The sequence below is a fragment of the Ictidomys tridecemlineatus genome, chromosome 4 (assembly GCF_052094955.1).
Source record: "Ictidomys tridecemlineatus isolate mIctTri1 chromosome 4, mIctTri1.hap1, whole genome shotgun sequence".
NCBI classification, from domain to species: Eukaryota; Metazoa; Chordata; class Mammalia; order Rodentia; family Sciuridae; genus Ictidomys; species Ictidomys tridecemlineatus.
The window spans coordinates 30,638,635-30,665,408 of NC_135480.1; the positions used below are offsets into that span (position 1 = coordinate 30,638,635).

At 41.9% G+C, this 26,774-nt stretch overlaps 1 long non-coding RNA gene across 1 annotated transcript; it reads left to right on the forward strand.

Moving 5' to 3' along the window:
- Positions 1–3,756: 3,756 nt before the first annotated feature.
- Positions 3,757–26,774, forward strand: LOC144376764 (uncharacterized). Its single transcript, XR_013437203.1, has 3 exons — positions 3,757–3,908; positions 25,771–26,028; positions 26,221–26,774. It is a non-coding gene; the product is annotated as an uncharacterized LOC144376764 (long non-coding RNA).

Below are 26,774 nucleotides of genomic sequence, written 5' to 3' on the forward strand. Positions count from 1 at the left end.
GATCTAATATCAGCATACTACAGTGATACTGCCATTTCAGTGTTCATAGGAGCACAATTCACAATAGCCAAGTTAAGGAATTAATTAATTAAACTCAATAGATGAATGGATTTAAAAATTGTGGTATATTATATATACAATGATGTTGTACCCCATCATAAAAAAGAATGGAATTTTGGCATTTGCAGGTAAATGGATGAAAAATGGAGAATATCATACTAAAAGAAATAAGCCAAATACAGAAACTCAAAGGTTGAATGTTTTCTTTCAGATGTGGAAGCTAGAGTAAAATACAGGAAAGGGGGAGGGAAGGATAGGATAACATAAAGATAAAGGGAAGATCAGTAGTGTGGAAGGAGATTGAGAGACAAGAGTGGAGGGATGGGTTAGGGGAGGCAATGCAGAATGAATTCTTTAAAAAATAAAGTTATGAGTCTGGTGAGGTGGTGCACACCATAATCCCAGCGACTTGGGAGGCGGAGGCAGGAGGATCACAAGTTCAAAGCCAGCCTCAGCAATGTAGAGAGGCCCTAAGCAACTTAGCGAGATCCTGTCTCAAAAAAAAAAAAAATCTTGTTACGTGCATTATAAATATACAACAGGGAACTTAGAGCTGGGGTTGTGGCTCAGTGGTAGAGCACTTGCCTCACACGTGGGGGGCACTAGGTTCAATTCTCAGCACCATATATAAATAAATAAATAAAATAAAGGTCCATCAACAACTAAAAATTTAAAAAATATATAACAGGGAACTTCACCTTTATACATAGGTAGAAAGAACCAACCAAATATAAATTAATAAGCGAGCAAAAGGAGGTCTAGTAGAATAGATGAGGAGATGGGAGGGAAATGGGGGGGGAGGAGGAGTGGGAAAAAGGAGGGGTCATAAACTAAAATTGAATTTCAAGCATGTATGAGTTTTTCAGGATGAATCCAACTACTATGTAAAAAAATAAAACTTAATTAAAAAAAAGAATGGATGATCTAGAAATACAAGGTGAGTTCTGTAATCTTTCATGACTCTTTTTTGGAGTATACATTCACCTCCCCCATACTCTAAGAGAAGCACAGGTTGCCCAGATGCCCAGATTCAAAGGGAGGGGATATATCATTCCTCTCTCTCTCTCTCTCTCTCTCTCTCTCTCTCTCTCTCTCTCTCCTCTCTCTCTCTTTCCCTCCTCTCTCCCTCCCTCCCTCCCTCCCTTCCTTCCTTTCTTCTTTTTTTCCTGATACTGGGGATGGAACGCAGGGGTTCTTTACCAGTGAACTACATCCCCATCCCTTTGTGTTTTTATTTTGAGACAAGGTTTTGCTAAGTTGCCCAGGCTTGCCGGATCCTCCTGTTTCAGTCTCCCAAGTCGCTGGGATTACAGGTGTGCACTACGGAGCCCAGCCTTAGACCTCATTTCTTGATGGGACAATTATTAAAGAATTTGCAGCTGCTTTAAAACTGCCATGCATTACATTTATCTTGCAGTTTTCCTAATTGCTAAGACTATTTCCTTTGTGTAAGAATCTTTCCAATGGAAAAACAATAAATAATTCAAGATAACTTAGGGGCAAAAATAAATAAATAAAAGACAGACAATTATAAGGACACAATATTATCTGACAAAGCACTCCAAAAATGTCACTGTAGTCCTATTTTCTGCTCAGTGCTGGTGGGTGCTAAGGAGTTGGTAAGGCAAATTCACCCTTGCTGTTGTATTAGCACACCTGGGCAGTGATACCAGAGATCTGAAGCTTCCAGGGAGGGGCTGGGACACTATGGTAAGCCTGTCACTGAGCGTAAGCCACAAGTATAGGCTGGTTGTGTCTCCCCAGGATGAAGGCTAGAAGATGGGGATCTAGGGAAGGCAGCTTGCAGCTGTACCCTCCATAGCTGAACATGTGGGAATTTATGCTAGGTCTTAGATATGTCTTCCTCTCTCTGACCTTCAGGTTGATCCTTGCTGTCCCTAGCCTGGCAGACTCAGACTTCAGTGACCCTCTCAAGTGTGCCCCGCACTGTGGCAGTGAACAAGACATTCAAGATCCTGATGACATCTCCCCCGCCCCCCCCCCCCAACCTGGGACCCAGCAGCCCGGATTCTGCCAGCTACATTCTGAGTGACTTTGGACATGTATGCAGTTCTCTCTGGGACTCAGTTTCTCCATCAGTCAAATCAGGGCTTCAACCTTGAAGGACCCTTCAGAACACACAGAAGACAGATGATTCTGGCACACCAGGCTCTCCTAAAATTTCAATCCTCAACCTCAAGTTTATTTTCTGTCTTTTGCCTTACCGCTGGCTGGCTTACTCGCGCTGTAATTTATTTAACTGAGCCATGCTGAGCAGTTTGGAACTGAGTTTGCATGAATCACTGTCCATAAAATCAAGTTAAGTGGATTTCATTCCACTCAGCGCACCTGTGTATATATGTGAGGCGAAGAAGCTGGATTTTCTTGGCTCTTCCAGACCACTGTTAGAATTGCTTCTGTACTGATATAGCATTCACCCTGTATTTATAGTCCATTGTTATAACAGCTTCCTTCAGAGAACTGAAAGTAAAGTGTTGGAAGCAATTTCTCCTACAGATCATTTTATATAGCTGTCCTGTTTCCCTATCTAGCTGCAAAAACTGACATTGATTTCCTCTATTTTATCAGAGTTGGCAAATATCAGATTCAACTCCATTCAGTCATTCCACAGATTTTTATTGCATGTTACGTGAAGTCAGACTGAGCTAGGGACAGGGGTGAAGGTTAATGGGGAGTGTCATAGTATTCAAAGACCCTAGAAATGGTGTGAGGTGTTAAGTAACAACGCAGGGGTTAAACAATGCGAGAGAAATGTTGCTAGGCAGAAAATGGAATATTCGGATGTGTTGAGTGAAGGGAGAAGTCAAGCAAGGTGTGCGATCTGGAGAGGATTATGGAGAGTTTGGGAAGGATGTTGAGCGCGAGAGGGTGATTTCTGTTTGGACCACTGCCATTGCCTCCCCCCTTCCCATCCCCTTCTGACAATCTGCACAAAAATCATTTCAGTTCACCATTTTTGTAAAAGGATAGGATGGGGAGCGGGGGAAGTGAGTGGAGATGAGCATTTATGGGAAGAAATGCCCGAAGGGTCTGCTCTGGTGCTTGTGAAAATATATTTGGGAGCCAGTGTGAAGGATTATAAAGGGATTTATTTCATTTTGTAACATAGCCAAAAGCACAGACAGGCTATGACTAAAATGGTGGTTCAGGGGACTGGCTATTTGTATCTTTGTGCTTATTTTCTATCTTGATAGAAAATGTGCAATCTTTACTCTGCCACGGAATAAATATTTCACAGTTTCCGGACTGACTTCGAGTGGTTTTGCAAATTCTATTCCATTTATCCATCTGGGTCTCTGAAAGACATACTGGGTGTGGAGAAAGGGTGTTTTGGGGCCTCTCCCCGCTAAGGACACGACATTTATAGTCCCATCATTCTTTTGAGAAAATCAATTACTTTCAAGAACTAAGTTTTGAGTGTACCTGTGTTAAGGTTTGGATGTGAGGTGTCCCCCCAAGAGCTCACATGTAAGACAATACAAGAAAGTTCAGAGGAGAAATGATCGGGTTGTAAGAGTCTTAACCCAATTAGTGAATAATCCTCTGATTGGGATTAACTGAGTGGTAATTGAAGTGGTAGGGTGTGGTGGAGGAGGCCCTGGGAATTGGGGCGTGGTTTTAGGTATTTGTTTGTATCTGGCACTTGGAGTCTCTCTCTCTCTCTCTCTCTCTCTCTCTCTCTCTCTCTCTCTCTCTCTCTCTCTCTCTCTGCTTTCTGATCACCATGTGAGCTGTTCCTCTGCTACACTCTTCCACCATGATGCTCAGACTCACATGGAGCCCCAGTGAATGGTGCTGGACTTCTATGCACTGAGACCTCTGAAACTGTGAGTCCCCAATAAACTTTTGGTCCTCTAATATTGTCTGGTCAGGTCTTTCATTGCAGCAGCGGAAAAAAACTAATTAAAACAAACTATTCAGGATAAAAAAATGTGGCATATATACACAATGGAATTTTACTCAGCAATAAAAGAGAATAAAATCGTGGCATTTGCAGGTAAACAGATGGCATTGGAGAGGATAATGCTAAGTGAAGTTAGCCAATCCCCCCCCCCCAAACAAATGCCCAATGTTTTCTCTAATATAAGGAAGATGACTCATAGTGGAGTAGGGAGGGGGAGCATGGGAGGAATAGATTAATTCTAGATAGGGAAGAGGGGTGGGAGGGGAAGGAAGGGGGCAGGGGATTAGCAAGAATGGTGGAATGTGAGGGACATCATTATCCAAAGTACATGTATGAAGACACGAATTGGGTGTCAACATACTTTTTATACAGAGATATGAAGAATTGTGGTATATCTGTGTAATAAGAATTGTAATGCTTCCACTATTATTTTTTTTTTTTAAAAAATCAATAAAAAAGAAACCTACTCATATCCACAATTCAAGAAAAATTTGATTTGCTTCATGGATTCTGTTGGTTGTGTTATTTTGGGATGGAGATGTCCATGTATCTCCAGGAACCATGAGGGAAGTTTGAATGCCCCAGTGGCACTTCAGGCTGGATAGACTCTACCAAGAAACCCTGGAAGTTCCACTTCTGTCCTGGAAGAAGAATGTAATTCTAATGGGCAGTGCTGTCCAATGGAAGTATAACGGAAGTGCAGAAATTTCTAGTAGCCACATAAAAAGTAAAAAGGGGGGATTTATTTAAATAATATATTTATTTGACTCACTACTTCTGAAATATTTTTATTTCAACCTATAATCAATATAAATCATGATTAGTGAGCCACTTTTACATGCTTTTTTTTTTTCATACTGGGTCTTCAAAGTCTGGCATCTGCTTTACACCCTAGCAAATTTCTGTTTAGACTAGCCATATATGAAGTGCTCAATAGCCACACGGGACTGATGACCACTGTATTAGATGACAAGGTCTAGAGTTCTCTATCAGTCCTGCCTCTTGAACTTGGAGCCTTGGAAGGTATCTTGTTTTCACCTTCATTGGCTATGAAGAACCCAATCTTTAGATCTGGCTACAGAGAGCTCTCTATTTAGCCCTCCAACTATATAATTGTCTCCATTACTCTCAGAGATGGTATCTGGTAAATTTACAGGGCTTCAGGTGTATATATATATATATATATATACCACATTTACACCTGTCCATGTCTCATGTGCTGGTCCTTTCTGTACTTCCTTTACCCTTTCAAAACTTACTTTTCCAGGACTCCCTTCCCCTCAGGGCCTTACCCTTAGGGTTTAAGTAATAATGATGATGATGATGATAATAATAAATAATAGCTATTAGACAAAATATACTTCTTAATAAAACATAGCCATTATGCAGCTATTTCTCATCCCCCTTCCTCCCCCTGTCCCTGCTAATCACTCATCTGCCTTGTGTCTTTATGGATTTGCCTTATCTGGAGATGTCATCTAAATTAGATTATCCAGCATGTGACCTTTTTGTCTCTGGCTTCTTCACTTCACTTAATGTTTTTGATGTTCATCCATGTGGTAGCCTCTATCAGTCCTTCATTCCTTTTTATTGCTGAATAATATTCTTCTACACAGATATACCAGATTTCATTTTTCTGTTTGTCTTTCCATGAACATTTGGGTTGTTTCCACCCTTTGATTACTGTGAACAGCGATGCTATGAATATAATATACATTTTTTTTCAATGCCTATTTTACTTCTTTCGGGCAAATATCTAGGAGTAGCTTTGTTGGCCATATGGTAGTTCTATTTTTAATTTTGTGAGGAATGGCCAGTGTGGCCAAACCATTTTATATTTTCACCAGCCATGTGGTATGGTTCCAATCAATTTCTCTATATTCTTGCCAACTCCTTATCCCCTCCTCCTTTTTAAAATTTTGTTATAGCCACACTAGTGGATGTGAAGAGGCATCTCATTATGGGTTCATAGAAAATTAATATATCTTACTTTTTAGAGCTGTTTTAGGCTCACAGAAAAATTAAGCAGAAAACACAAAGAGTTCCCACACACCCCTCTCCTGACACATGCACCCTCACTTTTTTTCCACTACGGACATGTTGCATCACAGAGGTGCATCTGTTACATCAGGGGACCATCAAAACATTATCACCCCAAATCCCCAGTTTACATTAGGTCCGTGCTCAGTGTTGTACATTCCACAGGTTTTGACAAATGGGTAATGACATGTCGATACCATTATGGTATCCTAGTCTGAATGAGTAATTTCACGGCCCTAAAAATCCTATGCCTTGCCTCCTTGTGGTTTTGATTTGCATTTCTCTAATGACTAATGGCACTCAGCATCAGTCTCGTGGTTTTTAGACAGGGCCTTGAGAACCCCCTGAGGGCCCACCCTGGTGAGGAAGAGGGGAGTGCTGAGCAGGTGGCAATGATATTCGAGACCCCCCCGCCTTTGGTCTGATGGTCCTGCTGTTCCATCCACTCTCATCTGTTGCTATCCACTGCTCATGAAATATTCCATTAGAGCGAAGGGTCCTGAGGCTAACATAAGTTTGTCAGTCATTTGTCTGGTCTTCTGTCATCTGCATCTCCACTTGGCTAGTGTCTTGAGACTGAGTAATTTCCCAACTCATCAGTGGAATCCAAGTTTGACTCCTTTCCCATTCTGTTTCAGTTATCTCTCCCTGTTAGTAATGACATCATCACCTGTCATGGGAATAATGACAATTACCACGTCTTAAACACTTATGCTGTGGCAGGGGCCATGGTAAGCACTGTCAGCTACTCCTCAATGCGTCTATGAGGTTCATGTCATTAGGAGGCAAGTTCACATGCACAATAGAAATCTTTGGCCTGGGCAGCAAAAGCCCTCTCCAATCTTATACCTGCCCCTCTTCCACTCGCTAACTCTACTCCAGCCTCAGATGGTCCTCCTGTTCTGTGTGGAGGCCGGGGTATTCCCACTTCGAGGCCTGCTCAGTGCTCCGCTCTCCTGTCCCCCTTCATGATGAACTCTTACACTGTCTAGTTTCCAATAACAGATCACTGGGTTTTCATGAAACTAAGTCAGTTGCTCAAGGTCACACCTTCCCCTGTTCATATGCTCATTCATTTAAAAAAAAAGTTTTTAAACCTCTATTTTGGGCAAGGCACTGGAATAAGTATTATGTGAGATAAAAAGAAAAAAACTCCTCAAGGGTTGCAGATTAGTGGGAGAGGGAGACGAAAACACAAGTTTCTATCATATACTTGACCCTTGAATAACATAGGAATTAAGGGTGCCAACAGCAACCTTATAATCCACTTATAACTTTTGACTCCCCCAAAAGTAACTATGAGTAACCTGTTGTTAATTGGAAACCTTATTGATAACATTAATAGTTGATTAATGCATATTTTGGATATGTATTATATACAGTAAAAAATTATGTGAGAATGAGGAGACATTAATTTTTACTGCCATATGTAATTTTTTGGAGAGATGAACTGTTCATGGGGTGATGATCATTGTCCCAGGATGGTATCAGTGGATACTGGCAACACTTGAACTCACTACAACACCAACAGGAGATGTCTACAAAACTATTACAGTACAGCATGTGCAATAGTTATCTTTATGCTGTAATGATTTAATACCGAATCTTTACATTTCTCTTGACTGCAAATGGTGCCATGTACAGCCTGTACGTGTGCATAAATTTTGCTAAATTTTAACTTTTTACAATAGATTTGTATATTTTTTATAACAGTAAATGATAAAATAGATTATTATCTACATATATTTCATGCATTCTTGACATACTTATTTTTTTCTAAGTTTTTTTTTAATACTTTAGGCTACATGATTTGTCTGCAAGGTTTTGTTTTTTTTTGGGGGGGGGGTTGGTTCCAGGGATTGAACTCAGGGGCACTTGGCCTCTGAGCCACATCCCCAGCCCTACTTTGTATTTGATTTAGAGACAGAATCTCACTGAATTGCTTAGTGACTCACTGTTGCTGAAGCTGGCTTTGAACTTTCGATCCTTCTGCCTCAGCCTCCTGAGCCACTGGGATTACAGGTGTGTGACACTGCGCCAGGCTGTCTGCAAATTAGAAATTGTTTTTTTTTTCAAAAAAAGTTCAAGTATAAGAGGATCTTCCCAGTTCCAACCCATGTTGTTTGAGAGCCAACTGCACAAGTCAGATTTTGAGGTGTCATACATAGTAATCATGGCACTTTCAAAGATTTTTGTTGAATTTTGCTCAATGGCATACAAATGAGAATCCCAATAAACAGAGGCTTAACAATGAAGACATCTATTGCTTTGTCCCACACAGAGGAGGTCTGGAGGTAAACAGACCCCTGACTCTGGGATCATCAGAGACACAGGTTCTTTCTATCCTTCTGCTAAACCACCTTATTATGTGGCTTCCATTTAAATGGCTCAACATGGCCCCTGCCCACGATCACCAGCCATCCCACAGGTATTCTAAGCAGGAGGAATGAAAAGGGGAGGAGGACAAAAATAGAGTATTTCCCGGCTGAGGGAGTCCCTCTCCGAAGCCTTCTCAGGGACATCTACCCTTCTACTTATATCTCCCCGGCTGACACCTGTTCACTTGGCCTCAGTTTACTGCGAGGGGAAATCAAATCTTTTTTAGTTATCTTTTGTCACACCAAGTAAAATTGGGGTTTTTGTTCCAAGAAATAAGGGGAAAATGTATATTTGGAGACACCTAGCCATCCACCATAGGTAGTTATTTGAAGCCCTTCTAGTAGTAAAAATTTGGAAATAATGTAAATACCTAAAAACATGACTGGTTTAATAACCGATCCAGGCATGCTTAAATATTGCATTTTAGAAAAATGTTTAATGATATAGTAAAATGTTAATGATATGATATAAAGATAAAATAAATAACTACTGTTTTAAGAAGACAATTAGAATATTATGTACGTACCAGAGGAAAGTTACCTGATGATATAAAAGAATTATGGTACTGTGCTAACCTTTACAGAAGAGTCCTTATCATTTAGAGTTATATTTAGAGATGAAATGATAGGTATGGAATTTGCTATATGGTAGAGGAGAAAAAGCATGAGGCAGAATAATACTGATAAAATAAGAGTGGCCATGTGAGATCATTGTTGAAGCTCTGAATGGATAAATGGAGATTCATGATCTTCTTTCTTTTCTTTTATGCATGTCTAGAAATTCCCATAATAAAAAGTTTTAAAACTTTTATGGATTAAATCTGACTCACTTAAACATACTTCTCATATTTTAAGCGCACTACTTATTCTTTTTTTTTTTTTTTTTAATTTATTTTTTTTCTTTTGTTTTGAGAGAGAGAGAGAGAGAGAGAGAGAGAGAGAGAGAGAATTTCAATATTTATTTTTAGTTTTCGGCGGACACAACATCTTTGTTTGTATGTGGTGCTGAGGATCGAACCCGGGCCGCACGTATGCCAGGCGAGCGCGCTACCACTTGAGCCACATCCCCAGCCCCGCACTACTTATTCTTAATCTTGCAAGGTGGAGTGGAATTCAATAAGATGAAAGGGTATTAAAAACACTGAGATGAATAAGGGTGCCCAGAAATGCTAGTTGCTCCCACGAGGATTCGGCTAAACTAGATTAGGGTTAGCAGTCAGGTTTTCTGATTCTAATTTTGGGGTCTCTCACTGCCCATCTTGCCTTCCCCATCACCTCTCCCAGGGGTAGCAGGGTAAGCTGGGACAGCAGGGTGCAAGGTACAGGCAGTGTCAAGGTGGGTTCCATTATCAGTCCCCCCAGGCTCTCCTCGTAGGGACTGACCTTCTTGGTCCACGCAAGGGGCTGACCAGAGCACCGTTGCATACATGCTGCTCATTCAATGCAGCAGATTGGCTCAAAGTCAAGGTGCTCCACTAACTGGCTGTAAGGCCTTAGGCAAATGACTCCTCGCCCAGGGCCTCCGTGTCCTTTTTATCCAAGGAAGGGATTGAACACATTTGGTTCCAAAGTTTTCAACACTAATTTTCTTGAGGACCCTGATTTCTTTTTGGTTCTGGGACTCTATATTTTTAATATATTTTCAGAAGATAAGTGTTAATAGTAATAGTAACAACAGTTAGCATTTATTGAATGCCAACTATGCTCCTTTTTTTTTTTTTTTCTTTTGAGACAGGGTCTCCCTAAGTTGCTCAGGGCCTTGCTATATTGCTGAGGTTGGCCTCAAACTTGTGATTCTCCTGCCTTGGCCTCCTGAGCTGCTGGGATTACAGGTGTGCCCGACTCAACTATGACCTTTTAAGCTTTAATCCAGTTCATTCTTACAATAACCTTTATGAAGCAGGCCTATTAACATCTCCTTTTTAAAAATGAACAAGTAGGCTCATTGCGGGTGAATCACTTGATCACAGAGGTGGCATGTAGCAGAGCTGGGTTTCAAACCAGGCCATGTGGCTCCAGAACCCAACAGGTGGAAGAAAGTAGCAGACTGCATGGCATTTCCTTAGGAGATTTTAAAGCTCTGGGTCAGGAAAGAAGAACCCAGTACTTCTCCCAAGGACCGAGGAGCTATTCTAGGTATTCACTGTGGAGATCACAAGGGTATGGTTTCCATGCTCCATTTAGGTTAAGGAGACACCAAACTGGAAGTCAGTTGGTGCTATGGTTTGAATGTCCCCCAAACTCATGTTGACATTTAGTCTCCATTGTGGGGTATTAGGAGGGTGGAAATTTAACCTGGCTATGGTCTTTGGAGGTGGGACCTTTGAGAAGTAATGAAACTTAAACGAGGCCATAAGAGTGGGGCTCTGATTCAGTGGGACTGTGGCTTTTTAAGAAGGGGATGAGGGACCTGAACTAACATGCTCAGTCCCTCTTGCATATGTGATGCCATGAGCCATCTTGGGACTCTGCAGGGTCCTCACCAGCAAGAAGGGCCTTACCAGTTAGAATCACCTGTTCTTGAACTTCCCAAATTTCAGAACCTTGAGTCAAATAAATTTCTTTCTGTCTTTCTTTATTTCTTTTTTTTTTTTAAATTATGAGTTACCTAGTCGGTGGAATTAAGTTATAGCAACAGAAAGTGGACAGGACTAGCATGTCCCAGTCTGGTTTTATGGGTTTTTTTACAGCTTTGATCATTTTGATTAGTCCGTGCCTATTGAAAACCAGTTTTGAGAATTTTAAATTTCACCCTAGATAGAGAAAACAATGGCTGGTCTGCAAGAATTTAGGAGTTGGGCAATCTCTTCAGAGGAGGCTGAAGAGAGTCTCAGAAAATGATAGACATTTTTTTCTGGCATGGGTAGATAGATAACCAGGCTGGGTGTTTGATGGCTTTTAAAAGTCTACACAGGCCCCAGGATCTCACAAATCCTCATAGATTGGGCACTCACATTTGGAAAAAGTTACTCACAAACACCAGAAATATTCTATAATAGAAACATGTCTTTGCTGGCCCGACTTTACCATTTTCTTCTTCTATAACTCCACACCTTGATATTCTTTCCTCTCCACTTACTTTTTTTTTTTTTTTTTTATTCTTAGTGGAACTGTTCTGCATGGGCAGATGGTCACTTGGAAGATGAATTCTGAATCAAAAGATAAGAAACATGGGGCTGGGGCTGTAGCTCAGTGGTAGAGCACTTGCTTTCCCATGTGAGACACTGGGTTCCATCCTCAGCCCCACATACAAATAAATAAAATAAAGATATGTCATCTATCAACAACTACAAAAATTCAATTTTTTAAAAGATAAGAAATTTTTTTTAAAAATTTTTTAAAAGATAAGAAACAAAAAAAGAGCATCTGTGCATCCCTCAATAGTGCTTATGAGAGAATGACCCTCATTTCTAATATTTCTGAGACCCAGCTATTTATAAGCCTTTTTCTTCAATCACATCCTCTGGTATGGCATTACTTTTATTTTCTGAAGTATCTGGAGTCTGTCTCTTTTGCTTGTAACAAAAAATTAAAAAAAAAAAAAAACCTCACACAGGGTTCAATACTGAATGTCAAGTGCTTTTTTTCCTTAGAAGCTTTTAATCCTAAAAGACAGGGCTTTCTTTCCTGGCCCCCCCCCCCCCCCCCCCCCCCCCCCCCCCCCCGCCCAAGGACCTAAGTCCTTTTTCTTCCGTGTTTCCTTCCAGGGCTTCCTGGGCCAGGGCGGAAAAGGGCTCTTGTCAATGTGCTAAGCTTTACCTTGAGGGATGAGTGAAGACACCCTTTAAATTACCTATAAAACCCTTTGATTCACTCAGCAGAGGTTGCCATGGGCAATTTGCTAAGCTTATTGATTATTTTCTGTTTAAATTAAAGTTTGATGTCCTGGAACAGACTGTGAAGTGCATGGAGTTAATGGAAAAGGTTGAGATCCAGGGGAGAGACACTCACTGGGGAAATGGAGGGTATTCAAGGGGAAAACAGGGAGTCTATGAAGAGGAGATTGTCGGCGCCAAGTTGTAGTAAATATGATGGCGATAAAAAAGATAGAGAATGGAATTCTTTTATGGTGAAGGGCAGCTTCCCGACATTTAAAGCCTCAAGGGAGATGGGTCTGGGTGGGGGGGCAACATACTCATTCCACAAATATTTGTTGAGTGCCCATTATATATCAAACACTGTGCTTGGCACTAGGGAAATACAGCCCAGAAGGCACTATCTTTGAGCTCTAAATCTGTGGTTCCCAAAGTGTGGTCCCTGGGGCAGTTGAATCCCCACTGCCTGATGTATTAGTCTGTTTTCTGTTACCATAACAAAATGCTGAAGGCAGGCTACTTTATAAAGAAAGGGGAGTTATTCAGCTCACAGTTCTGCAGGTTCAAGGACATAGCACAGGCATCAGTATAGCTAGGGTAAAGGCCTCATGGTAGATGGGATCACAACGGTGGTAGCACATGCAAGAGAGAGAGATTACATCACCAGACAGGAAGCCCAGAGAGCGATTCAGGAGTCAGACCCACTCAGAATTTTACAACAACTTGCTCTTGAGAGAACTAGCTCAGGGGTTCCATGAGGTCTATCATAATTCCTTATGAGAGCAGCTTCCCCTGTGAACTGCCACTGGACACTACCCCTTAAAGGTCCCCTCACCTCTACATGACAACCCTGAGGACCAAGTATCCAACACATGAACCTCTGGGGGACAGACCATATCCAGAGTGTGTCACTTGGGAACATGTCAAGCAGGTAAATGCTTGGGCTCCACTGCAGACTTCTGAAATCAGAAATTCTGGAAGTGGGTCTCAGTCCCTTCCAGGTGAATCTGGAGCATGCTACAAGTTGAGAACCACTGTCAGGCATGGTGGTGCATGCCTGTAATCCCAGCAACTCAGGAGGCTGAGGCAGGAGGATCTCAAGTTTGAGGCCAGCCATGGCAACTGAGAGAGAACCTGTCTCAAAAAATAAAAAGGGCTGGGGATGTAGCTGTCATAGAGCACCCAGGGTTCAATCTCCAGGGACCAAAATAATACCAAAAAAAGCACCACCAGCCTGGCATGTGGGCACTCACCTGTAATCCCAGTGACTCAGGAGGCTGAGGCAGGAGGATCAAAAGTTTGATACCAGCCTCAGCAACTTAGTGGACCCTAAACAATTTACTGAGACCCTGTCTGAAAACAAAATAAGAAGGGCCAGGGATGTGACTCAGTTGTTGAGCACCCCTTGGTTTAATCCCCAGCGTGCCCTCTCCCCTCCCAAATAAAAAACCCACCACCACTACCACCAGCAACAACAACAAAACTACACTACTAACAATAAAAACAAACAAACAAACAAACAAACAAAACAAAACAAAACAAAAAACCAATTGTAGAACCACTGCTTTATGGTGGGGCAGTTGAATCCCCATTGCCTGATGTATTAGTCTGCTTTCTGTTACCATAATAAAATGCTGAAGGCAGGCTACTTTATAAAGAAAGGGGAATTATTCAGCTCACAGTTCTGCAGGTCCAAGGACATCAGTATAGCAGAGAGATGGGGAAGGGACTGCAGGGAAGATGAGCCCTTTCACAACAGTCCCCAATGACCCACTTCCTCTAGCCATGCCCCACTTGCCTTTGGTTACCACCGACAGTCCATTCAAACTAACATGGGCTGATCAGGTTCCAATTCTCACAATCCAATCGTTTCACCTCTGAATATTCCCACGTTAACACAAGAGCTTTTGGGGTACGCCTCATATCCAAACCATAAGAGGAGGGTAGAATCCAAATGCTCAACTCTCCCAAACACCAAACCTTCACAAGCTCCATAATTCACTCCGTTCTGAGATTCAAAGATGATCTTCAGATAGAGACAGAGCCGTGGTCTTCCCAGATGATTGTATTGCGAGGTTTTGGGTTCTAGATGCTTGGGGAAGATGATGACATCAAAGAAGGTGGCAAGTCTGGAATGAGCTGGGAAGAAAGCATTTGGTGTGCTGGCTGGGAGAAGAAGCCAAGCCCCAGCTCCACCTGCACGGTTACCATCATCTTAGGGACTGATTAGGTATGGGAAAATCTTGTTGATTCAGTCAAAAATAGACTTCAGGTCATGATAGCTAGGATTCAAGTCCTTTAACTCTTCTATTTACAGTACATTCATTTTCTGTTTATTTTGTAACAAAATCAGTATTAGTTTCCTATGGCCGCTATAACAAATTACCACAAATCTAGTGACTCGAGACAATATGAATTCATTCGCTTACATTTCTGGAGATCAGAAGTCAAAAATCAAGGTGTGATAAGGCCTGTGTTCCTTCTGGAGGCTTCAGGAGGAAATGGGTTTTCTTATTCTTTCCAGCTGCTAAAAGCTACTTGCATTCCTGGGCTTGTGGCCTCTTCCTCCATCTTCAAAGCCAGTAGCTTAGCACTTCTATCTGTCTTCTACTTCAGTTCTGACATCTCTCTTTGACTCCAATTCTCCTGTCTTCCCTTGGTAAGTACTTTGTAATTACACTGGGACCACCTATATAACTCAGAGGCAATTTTTCCATCCCTAGATGCTAATTTAATCACATTGGCAAGTCATTTTGCCATGTAAGGTAACACATCCAAGGTCCTAGGGATTAGGATTTGAACAGTGGACTATCTAGCACACTCTATAGCTGGCGGGAAGTCATTTTTTTTCCCTCTGATAACCTCCATCTCTCCCCGCAAATGCAGATTATAATTCTTCTTGGTCCTAATCTTACAGGAAAATGTGCATTATTTTAATCACAGATGTAAATATTTTTATTCCTAGCATCTTCATCTGATAAATAGGACACTTCAGTTGCTACCCTGTGCAATGCTGTGTTCACATTGCATCAGAAAGGGCTGCAGAGGAAAAACCCCACAGGATGAGAGGGAGTTGTAGTAGTTATGTAAGTTAGTTAGATTTTTTAGAGCCTTAAATATGTGTCAGCAAAGACAGAGAGGAGGCCAATTCTCTGAAGGAACCAACCATGTGATGACTCAGATCATCATGTAATGCTTAGAAGAGAAGCAATAAGTGCAGGTCCCAAGATGCTCTGGTGATCAGGAACTTCAGGGTCTGGCCACTGAGTTCAGGAAGAGTCAAGATGGCCTTGCTCCCACCTCATAGTAGGTGACAGGGCTAGGGACGTCTGTGCCCACCGAGGCTCTTGCTGCTACTGCTCCCCTGGAATTGCATTTGTTGGTGATCAGGGGAACAGAAAGCAGCAGCCGAGTCCAACAGAAGAGAGACATTAAAGTTGATTAAGTGAGTGGGCCAATTAGTGTCTGGCTTCATGCAGTGTGGAGTTAATTAGCCTCCACAAAACAACAACAGCTGCCTTAATGGTGGGGCCGGGGGCCCAGTGGAGAGGAGCCATGGGAAGCGAAGTGATAGGGCTAGTGCTTAATAACTTGGCTGCCATGGGCCCTGCCCCACTAAAAATGTAGAACAAAGCCTATGGCAAGCTTCCATGCCTGCTTCCAGACCCTGCATGGGGTGAGCAGCCAGACCCTTGCAGACTCCCGCCCCCAGGGAGAGGCCAAACTCACACCTCAGGCTTGAGTTTCTTTTTTGAGACCGGTTAGCACCACTTAGATGGCTTTCTAATGAAAATCACTACCCTGCGCGCTCTGCCTCCATCCTCAACTCCATCCATCACACAGCTTCCCAATGGTGTTATTTTTTCCTTATTAAAAAAATGAATGCATATTTATTGGGGGAACTTTTGGGAAGTATAGAAAATCTAGAGAATAAACCGCCCTCTATCCTGCAGAAGATTATTTCATTCATGGACCATTTATTGTTCACCTACCAAGTGCTAGCACTGTGCAAGGTGTTCAGGCAAAGTCTGCATCTGTTCAGCTCTTTTCTCCCTATAAATCATATCTATGCTGTTTTACAAATTGGATTCACTGTGCATGATCTTTAATAACCCACTGTTTTCAGCAATATGCCACCCACATTTTCCCTATCTCATTAAAATATTTTTTAACTACTCAGCCTCTATGGTTCCACTAATTACGCTACATTGTAGGTGTCCACTTATTTATGCCTCCTGCCTCCTAACAGTTCTTGAGGGTAGAGACAAGATGTCTTTTACCACTATATATCCCCAATAGATCAGAGTCTAGATCACAGCAAAGCACATGGTAGGCACTCTTTAAAAATTTAATGAATGCATAAGCAGATGAGTGAAGAAATTTAATCAATCCTTTCTTGTAGACCACTGAGATTGTTTTCCACTTCTTTACTCTTATAAAAAAAATGTTTGTAATAGGCAGGCACTGTGATACATGCCTTTAATCACAGCTACTTGAGAGACTGAGGTGGGAGGATGAGAAGTTCAAGGCCAGCTTGAGCAACTTCATGAAACCCGGTTGCAAAATAAAAATACTTTTGAAAAAAGGGCTGGGGACATAACTCAGAGGTAGAGTCTTTGCCTAGCATGCATGAGGCACTGAGTTCAATCTCAATGCAGGAAGCGAAAAAAAAAAAGTTGTATCAGTTGAAATTGGATTCAACTACAAGTGACAGAGAATGTCCCAAAGCAGTAGCTTAACCAAGGTAGAAGATTCTCTTTTGCAAAAGTTCAGGGCTGCTACGGCACTTTGCTATCCATTGGCATGGATGTCATTTCCAAAGTTAGCTCATTTTTCAAAATGGCTGCTAAAGCTCCAATCACATTCTAACCAACAGCCAGGGAAAGAAGGGAGAAGGACATGGGTCCTTTCTTTAAGGACTCTTCCTACAAGTTCCATATACCATTTCTGCTTGCATTCTCATTAGTCAGAATTTTGTCAGATGACCAGACCTAACTGCAAGGAAGTCTGGGAAATGTGGTCTTAATTATGCATCTAATATTCAAAACTACTGTTCATGAGGAAGGAGGAGAAGAAAATTGGGAAAGCACTAGCCAGGATGGCTCTTTGACTCCTGGGTTGACTTGAGCCTCTCTAGTTAGCTCCTCCCCAGTGTGACCCTTAGTTTCTTCCAACGGGGGTCTGGATAGCTGTTAGGTCAGCCTGGCTTCCTGGACTCAGGTCTGGGACCAGCGCACCAGGAGAGTTTCAGGGCCTCCATCTCCCGGCTGTAAACTTCATCTTGCCAGTTGATGCAGTCATCGCCAAAGACTGACTCAATAAAAATGCCCCATTTCCCGGAGGATGTTTTTCCAATTAGTGCAAAGAGGAAGTTCCAGCTGTGAGGACAGGAATCGGGGTTTCTGAAATGCAATGATTATTAGTAACAATCAATCAAACAGCCTCCTAGGACAATGGAGCAAAAGCCAGCTCTCGAGGATGCTATGTGGGACAGGGATGACAGGCTGCCAGGAACAAGAGGCAGTGTGGCTCAACTGCAGTGTGGCCGAGCCCCTGAGACAGCAAGGGACTTTGTAACAAGGTTTTACCGCCTGCAGTAAAAATCCTGCCAAAACGCATTCAGGACCATGCGGGGAGACGCGTATTCATTATTGCGCCCCTAGCAGCTATCGCAGGAAACCATCTGGGCTCAGTTGGCCTATAAATTTGCAACTTGCAGTTGGGTGGGCTATGGGGAATCGGCCAAGCAGGAAGTCAAGGTGTGAAGTGGATCTGGCAGGTTCCACACGCAGGGCTAGCTCAAAAAGTTGCCATTCCTGGCAGTTATTTTTTTTTCTTTTTAATTTTTTATTGTGAAATATATCACACATACAAAAAATGCATAAAACAGAGCTGTACACTTTCACAAATTATGATAAAGTGAATTCGCATGTAACAATCGCTCAGGTCAAGAAATAGGACATTGCTGGCTCTTATGAAGTCCCCATGTTCCCCTCTAAACACAGCCCTCTCTTCCTGCAAAGACAATGATTTTGATTTTAACGAGGATAACCTCTCTCTCTCTCTCTCTCTCTCTCTCTCTCTCTCTTTTGTTTCATCAATGAAGTATGTGTCCCCAAATGCTAAAGAGTTTTAGTGTGTCTACTTTTGAAATTGACATTGTACAGAATCTTTAAGTCCACAATGCTTTTGTGCCTTGACTTCTGGATTCTGTGCTCAATATTCTCTCTTAAATATTTATCCACATTGCCTAAGGCTCTGGTTTATTCATTTTACTACTCAATATTATTCTATTTATCTACTTTACTGCTTTTGGACATTTGAGGTGTTTTCTGTATAGGTTTATTACAAATAATGCTGTTAGGAACATTGGTGGACATCTACCCTTGTGTACATATTGGTGAGTTTCTCTCCAACTGTGATTCTCAGACTTCAGTATATATAAAAACAGCCAGTCAGCCTGCAAAAATGCACATTCCTGGTCCTTTGCCTTGAGATTCTGACTCAGCAAATCTAGGGTGGGACCCAGAAGTTTTCATTTCCAAAAAATTATTCAGTGATTATTATTGTTACTGACCCCTGGACCAGTAACCAATATTATCTCTTAAATATTTATCCATATTACGTAGACTCTAGTTTATTCATTTTTATTACTGAATATTATTCTATTTATCTATTTTACTGCTTTTGGGCATTTTGCTGTTCCCAGACACTGGGGTGTTTTCTCTCCTGTGGCCACACTACAGGACAGGGGTGGGCAAACAGCTGCCCACAGGCCAACCCTGGCTCACTACTTGCCTTAGATCTTCCATGGGCTCAGAAAGGTTTTGACTTTTTGGCTTTTGGTACTGGGGATTGAACCCAGGGGCCTTCAATGACTGAGCCATATCCCCAGCCCTTTTTATATTTTATTAGAGACAGAGTCTCACTAAGTTGCCTAGGGCCTTACTAAGTTGTTGAGGCTGGCTTTGAACTCCTCATCCTCCTGCCTCAAACTCCCAAACCTCTGGGATTACAGGCATGAGCCACCGCAATGGGCTCAAGTATTTATTGATCAGTGGTTAAGTGGCCCTCCAAGGGCACTTAACCACTGAGCCACATTCCTGGATTTTTTTAAATTTAATTTTTTTTTTTTTTAAATTTTAGGCCAGGTTTTGCTAAATTGCTTAGGGCCTCACAAAGTTGCTGAGGCTGGCTTTCAACTTGCCATCCTCCTGCCTCAGCCTCCCGAGTCACTGGGATTACAGGAATGCACCACAGCTCCTGGCTCTGTATTATCTTTTATTAGCTTTGTTATTCTACCTTTCACATTAGGGCATAAGTCACCTGGTGTTGACTTTTGTGCATGGTGTGAGGTAGGGATCCAATTCTATTTTGTGGATACTAATTTTTCCAACACCATTTATTAAAGACCACCCCTTCCCCACTGTTCTATAGGGCTATTTTTGCCATAGAGCAAATATAGGTATATGTTTAGGTCTATATATCTGGGCGCTCTGCTTTATGCTGTCAGCTTCTCTGTCTATCCTTGTGCTAATATGACATACACTTAATTATGATTCATATGTGTTTAAATTTGATAAAGCAAGTCTTTTCATCTTGTTCTTCTCTTCTTCAACAGCGTTTTAGGGGTTTTTATTTGTTTTTGTTTTTTGGGTCCTGGAATTTTTTCCCCCTTAGTTTCTTCACAAAGAACATGAAAATCCATTCCTGATTGGTGGCAGGGTCCGTTCATACAACCCCTTTGAAAAGCAATTTGGAAACACTTCCCAAAGACCATATATTTTAATTCAGTAATCCTATTTCTGGGAACCCGTCTGAGTGAATATCTGAAGTCAATATTCAAATGGGGAAAATATTGGACTCAACCGACTCTCAGGCTCTGGGTCTGATCTGTGCTCAATGATGGAGGTACAATGATAAGGAAACCCACTCCCGACTTTCAGAAGCTTCCAATCTCCTAGAGAAGGTAGCATCCAAATAGATCATTCCAATCCAGTGTGGTACATGTTCAGCTAGAGGTATGTATGGATATCAATGCACAGAAGTGCTCATGCAGGCATTGCTTATAAGAGGGGAACTTAGGTGAAACAGTTGAAATGTCAGGCAATGGGGGGTGGAGAAGTCAGTTATGGAATAACCACAGGATGGAATATTATACAGCTATTAAGATAAAAATGGAAGCAACCTGAATAAGTGATTTTAATCTAATGCTAAGTGAAAAAGAGCAGGATGCAATGGTACACAGAAAAAAAAATAATTTTATCTGTGGAAAAATAGATTCACTGAAAAAAAATACTGAAAGAAATATAGCATAATGACTATAGTTGTTTGAAAACAGGTGATTTTTTTCTTTTTTGTATTTTTCCAAATATTCAGTTATGTGGTTATATAAGTTTATAGTAAAAATATGAGCAACAAAGCCACTTCCTTCACCAACTGACTCCTTTTTTTTTTCCAAAGTACCTGCCATGTGCCAGTATGATAAATGCTTTACATGTGTGACCTCCTTTAATTCTAAGAGCCCTTACATTTTAGGTTATTATCACTTCATGAGTAAGAGGAGGAGGAAGCTCAGAGAGGAATAGGAACTTGCTCAAAGTCACACAGCAGGAGGGAGAGAAACCTGGCAGTCATCACCGCTGGGGTCTCCATCACTTCCCCAGCCAGCTTCTGCTTGCTACAGAATTGCAGACTCTTTCAAAGGGCAGCGGGTTCAAGGGCAGTTATAGTGTGGGTCTGCCTAGAGGAAAGTAGGTGATTAGCCTCTGGACCTCTCCAGTCCAGTGACTCTGATACTCAGCTCTGTCTTCCACAAAATAGCTGGGGTGATCTTAGCCCCGATCTTGCTGAGCCCCAGTATATTCTGCTGTCCAATGCAATAAATAGACTCCGCCTCACCGGTTGTTACATTGATTAATGAGATAATATATATCCCCTGTCCTACAAAAAGAGACACTTGTGAATTTATTTCCTTCTACCCAAGGACACAGGAAACTTGAAAAAGTCCCAGCCTTTTCCTGTCACTTGGCCTCTGGTTATTGTCCTGGGTGTAATGGAGTGGAAAACTCTCTACACGGCTCCCTCTGACAGTGAATTTCTAATCTCAGAAAACTTAATGGTTTTTGTCAACCTGATTGTCCAGTGAGAGCGGATTAGGAGAATGACTTCCCTTGTCACTGGGAAGTTGACTTGCTTCACAGCCTTCTCCCCGGTGCCGGTGGGAGGCATGATCGATACGACACAGACCGAAATACTCACCTGTGGTTCCGGGGCTGAGGACAAAGGTTGGGAGTTCCATTTAAACGCCTTCAGCCATTTCCAAGTAGACCCAGGCGTGAGGTGCATTAAGCGGTTCAGGCTGGTGACCCGGAGCTCCGTGCTCCGAGGGGCAAACCTGAAATCGACTTGCTCCTGACCAGCGAAGCAGAGGCCCCCCGGCTCAGGCTGGATTTGTCTTCTGCGCTCCAGTTTCTGCAGAAGGAAGGCCCATTAGTTACTGTCTGCGCGGCCAGGGAAGAATGGCCTTGCCGGAGTCTGCATCAGGACTTCCCAGAAACAATGCACGGTGGCCAAAATGGACAGAGACGACGAACGGACGCTCAGTTCCAAAATCCCCCTGTGCATCGCCCACCCAAGGTCTGGAGGCCGCAGGTCGCCTGGAGCATCCCTTGCACCGGGGTGGTCCTCTGCTGTTTGCAGATGGAACCAAGAGAGACCTCAGCAGGGAGCATCCCCCAGAATTCAGTGGCATTGCCACTTCTGGCGGGTCCACGGGGAGCTCTCCAGGCCTGGACAGCCAAACCAGGTCCTGCTTTATCAGAGGCACTTAAAGATCCTTGTCACTTCCATGGGAAATTCATTCCCATCTTTCAGGCTAGGTCAGGTGGCCAAGCACTTTCTTTCGAGGTCCTCATGCTAATTGAGAATCACACACACAGCTGTATGTGTCGGAATGCAGACTCCATGGAGGCTTTGTTCAAGGCTGAGCCACAACCCTAAAGACATTTGGGGCACATAGTAGATTCTCAGTAAATGTTTGTTGATTACATTAATTAATTACTGAACATAATCACTTGTTTATGACCTGTCTCCCCTATTTAGTAGAACCCTCATGGGAGAGGGAATCGGATCTTATTCATCCTTACCATTCAGACCATGGTGCATAGTAGATACTCAACTGAGTAGATACTCAAGATACTCAATACTCATAGTAGATACTCAATTAACACAGAAGGAATAATAAACTGCTTGAGTTTTTTTTTTTTTGGTGTGTGTGTGTGTGTGTGTGCTGAATGAATCTAAAATTAATGATACTGATTCTAATTATTTAAGTAATAAAACCACAATGCAATTATTTTAGACAAAGAGAATGCAGTAAAAGACACATCTTTCATTAATAGCATCATTATTTATAGTGGTATATACATTTATACAACTGCTTTATTATTTTGATGTTTTTCTTTTCAGTTTTTCATTTGGGTATTTTACACCCAATTTTAATTGGGTTATTTTGGGCATGCGTGCTACATACATGCACGTGCATGCACGCGCGCGCGCGCACACACACACACACACACAGAAACACACATCAACAACTGTCCGGGTATCAGGGACTTTATAAATTTAAGAGCAGGAAGGGAGGTCTGGATGAATAATGTCTTCTCATTGTTATAATTAATCGTTGGCCGTACAACAGGATTAATAGCATCATGGGAACTGCTGGTGAGAGGCATTGCTCTCTAAAGGTTCACCCCATGGGGTCAAGGCAAATCTGGCTATGGAAAAAAACAATGTGCAGGTTAGAAATAATCCACAGGAAAAATGCTTTATTTTTGTGCTCACAAATCAGAGAAACTTGCCATGGTCGCTGCTAAACATAAACCAGTTATATACACTGCTGTGGGCTTGGTGGCTCAGGGTTCATTTCTCATTCTTTTTTATTTGGATCATTATGTTGAAATCACCCTGTTTCTCTCTGTAAGCCCCTAGTGATACAGTGCCAACAAGTGACTTGTGATTATAGAAGTGAGGAAGCCACTGTGTAATTTAAAAAACAAATCAAATCAAAACCCTGTTCTGCTATACTCAAAATACATTTCTAAATGTTTAGAGGGAAATGGGTCTACTCTGTGAGAGGCAGCCTATAACAACAGAGGGCCTCTGAGCTTACAATATGGAGAAGTCATGCAAATTTCCTGTTGATAAATGCGGTAGGCAGGAGGTTGAGTGGACAAACTCCTGGTCTGTGGGTGGGGACTGCTTTCTGGGTTGGCTACAGATGCTGTGTTAAATAGAAGAAAGGAGGGATAGCTTGATCTTGATTTTTTTTTTTTTTTGTCTTTTTTCTTTTCCTAGTTCTGACTTAGAATAGAAAAGAGGAGTCAGGACTGGGCAGAGGCAGTGATCTGATATTAATACAGCTCCCTTGTCTGGGCAGTGGTCTAGTGGCAGACAGAGGACCTGGGTCAGCACTAGCTCAATGCCCACCTCAGTGTGTGAACCAGTCGCCCTCGAAGGTGTTGGCAATCGTGACGAAGACTGAATAAGATCCCAGCTATGAAAACAACTCAAAAAGCAAGTGTTTTTTAAAATATCTTTATTTTTATTTTTATGTGGTGTTGAGGATCGAACCCAGGGTCTTATACATGCAAGGCAAGCACTCTACCACTGGGCTACAACCTCAGCCCCTCAAAGAGCAAGTGTTTTAAAATAAGAAGTTAAGATGCCAATGTCGCAAGGGAAACTATGCTATTGAAAGGCCTGAAGAAAGATTTTATTTTTCTTTCTTTTTTTAAAAAAATTGGGAAATTAAACACACTTCTTTAAAAAATGTCTTTAAATTTATTTTTTTCCATCATTATGTACAACTATAATGCACCAATAAAAACAGAAAGACATTTATTTTTTTATTGGTGCATATGCAGAATGATGGGCTTCATTGTGGCACATAGAAATGTATATATATTGGGCTGGGGATGTGGCTCAAGCGTTAGTGGGCTCGCCTGGCATGCGTGTGGCCCGGGTTCGATCCTCAGCACCACATACAAACAAAGATGTTGTGTCCGCCAATAACTAAAAAATAAATATTAAAATTCTCTCTCTCTCTCTTTAAAAAAATGAGTTTAAAAAAGAACAGTGAGGAGCTAAGTAACTCAGTGAGACCCTGTCTCTAAATACAATACAAAATAGGGCTAGGGGTGTGCTTAGTGGTTGAGTGACCCTGAGTGCAATCCTTGGAACCAAAAAAAAAAAAAAAAAATTGAAAAAAAGAAATGTATATATAAAAAAAATCAGAATTTCATTAATTTTACTCTCCCTTACCTCAGCCACCCTTCCCCCCCCCCCCATCTCATTCCCATCCTCTACCCTGATGTTCTCCCTTCTAATTTCATGGCTTCTACTTTTCACCATTTTTTTTCTTCTAGTTTCCACATATGAGAAAAGGCAGAATACTTTTCTGAGTATGAGTTATTACACTCAAAATTATGTTCCTCGGTTCCATCCATTTTCCTGCAAAGGACATAATTTCATTCTTCTTTATGGCTGAATAAAACTCCCTTGTGTGTCTATACCATATTTTCTTTATCCATTCATCTAGTGATGGACACCTAGGCTGGTTCTATAACTTGGCTATTGTGAATCCAGCTGCGATAAACATGGGTATGCATGTATCTCTACAGTATTCGGGCTTAATTCTTGTGGATAAATACAGAGGAGTGGTACAGCGGGGTCATGTGATTGTCAATATTCTAGCCCGAGCAGCCTTACAGGAGACTCTAATAAGTTAAGTGCCCACGGCTTTTTTATGCTGGAGGCATAGATAAGAGATAAAGGACAGGCAAAGGAATGCCCCAGTGCAGAGGTACTTGGTAATAGATGAGTTTAATGGGAAAGAGCATCTGTACCTGTTTCTACAACTTTTAACTTTTTCTATAATATTTATGTATCTATAAAACTAAGATGATGTTGGTGTGGTGTTGCATACCTGTAATCCCAGTGACTTGAGAGGCTGAGGCAGGAGGATACCAAGTTCAAGGCCAGCCTCTGCAATTTAGCAAGACCCAGTCTCGAAATTTAAACAAACAAACCAAAAATTAAAAAGGTCTGGGGATGTAATTTAATGGCATAGTGCCCCCCCACACACACACAAAGGAAAAAAAAAACTAAGATGATGAAAGAAGATAACCGGTTATGGAAAATTCAAAGAAAGGTAGATTTCTAGTTGTTATTTACAACTGAAACTGCTCGATCTGATAAACAATATATTCCCTTTAACAAGCTCCATTTCTTTTTATCTTTTTGGATTTACTTATCCATTCAACCAATCTGTATTGAGTATCCACCTGAATGCACAAAAAGGAAATAATTGGCTTCTGTGGGGTGGGACTTATCACCCCGAATCTAGCTAGCATTCTTCAAGAAAAAACGAAGAAGGAAATCGCAAGCTCAAAGTGCCAGTCAGATTCAGAAAAGAAACACCATCTGGCATAGAAAAGCCTCCTAGTTAATCACCAAATCCATGTTTTTCTCTTCTTCCTGGGCATACAAGGTGCTGTCCATTCAGCTATGGCCACTATCTGAATTCTCAGTCCAAATCTGAATTCACCACCCGAATCCAATGGAATGAGATTGGAAGTCACACGCATCATCTTGAAGTTTGGCCCCCACAATGCTCCTCGGGGTTCCTTTCCCCACTCAACTGACTGGAAAGGAGGGGACCCCCCACACTGAAGTTGGCAGAGCCTCTATCATCTTGGATCTGAGCCACGGTGCAGAAGAAGCCCACCCTGCCAACTGTGGCAACTCGGTAAGTACCATCATGGGGACAAGAGGGACGCTTCAATTATGCTGAGTCATTATACATGTTGAGTTTGTTGTTTCACTAGTTATACTAATTTAACTATATATAACAACTAGTCTTCAATTTTATGCGGGTAGGAAGGAAGAGATGAGGAACGTTCACCTACTTAACAGCTGTGACTACTTCTATTTGTCATAGATGAACAAGCTCAAAGGAGCTGGAGTGCTCATTATGCCTGGCCCCGGATCCTTGCCTTCTCCCAGTAGGATCATATGGACACTTTCTCCATCGGGATTCTTCCAGGCCAAGAGAGAGAGGAAGATGAAAGATACTTCTTGAAAGTAAAGTGTAATTGTTCACCATGTCCTCCAAACTGGTGGTAGTCCCGTGAACTCCTTCGATAGGAGAATGAAATATTAGAGCAGAATATAAGGATAAAAGACGTCAGGAAGACCACGTTTTTCTGTATCCCTGGTCACTGCTCTGCAAACACAGCCTTGCCAGAGTACCCACCGAGACCCTGGACCCATGGTATCATGGCCTCATGGTACCCCAGGAACTTGCTCTCGATTAATGAGTCAATGAGGTCTGGAAATTGACTCTCTTCAGCTGCTTCAGCCTTCATTGGGATGTTTTTGGTTCAAAGAGTCACAGAAAACTCAAACCAAGCTCATAAAGCTAATAGGGAATTTATCAATATACGACACTGGCTCCAGGGACCTTATCTTCCTCTGCCTCTCCTCTTTTTATAT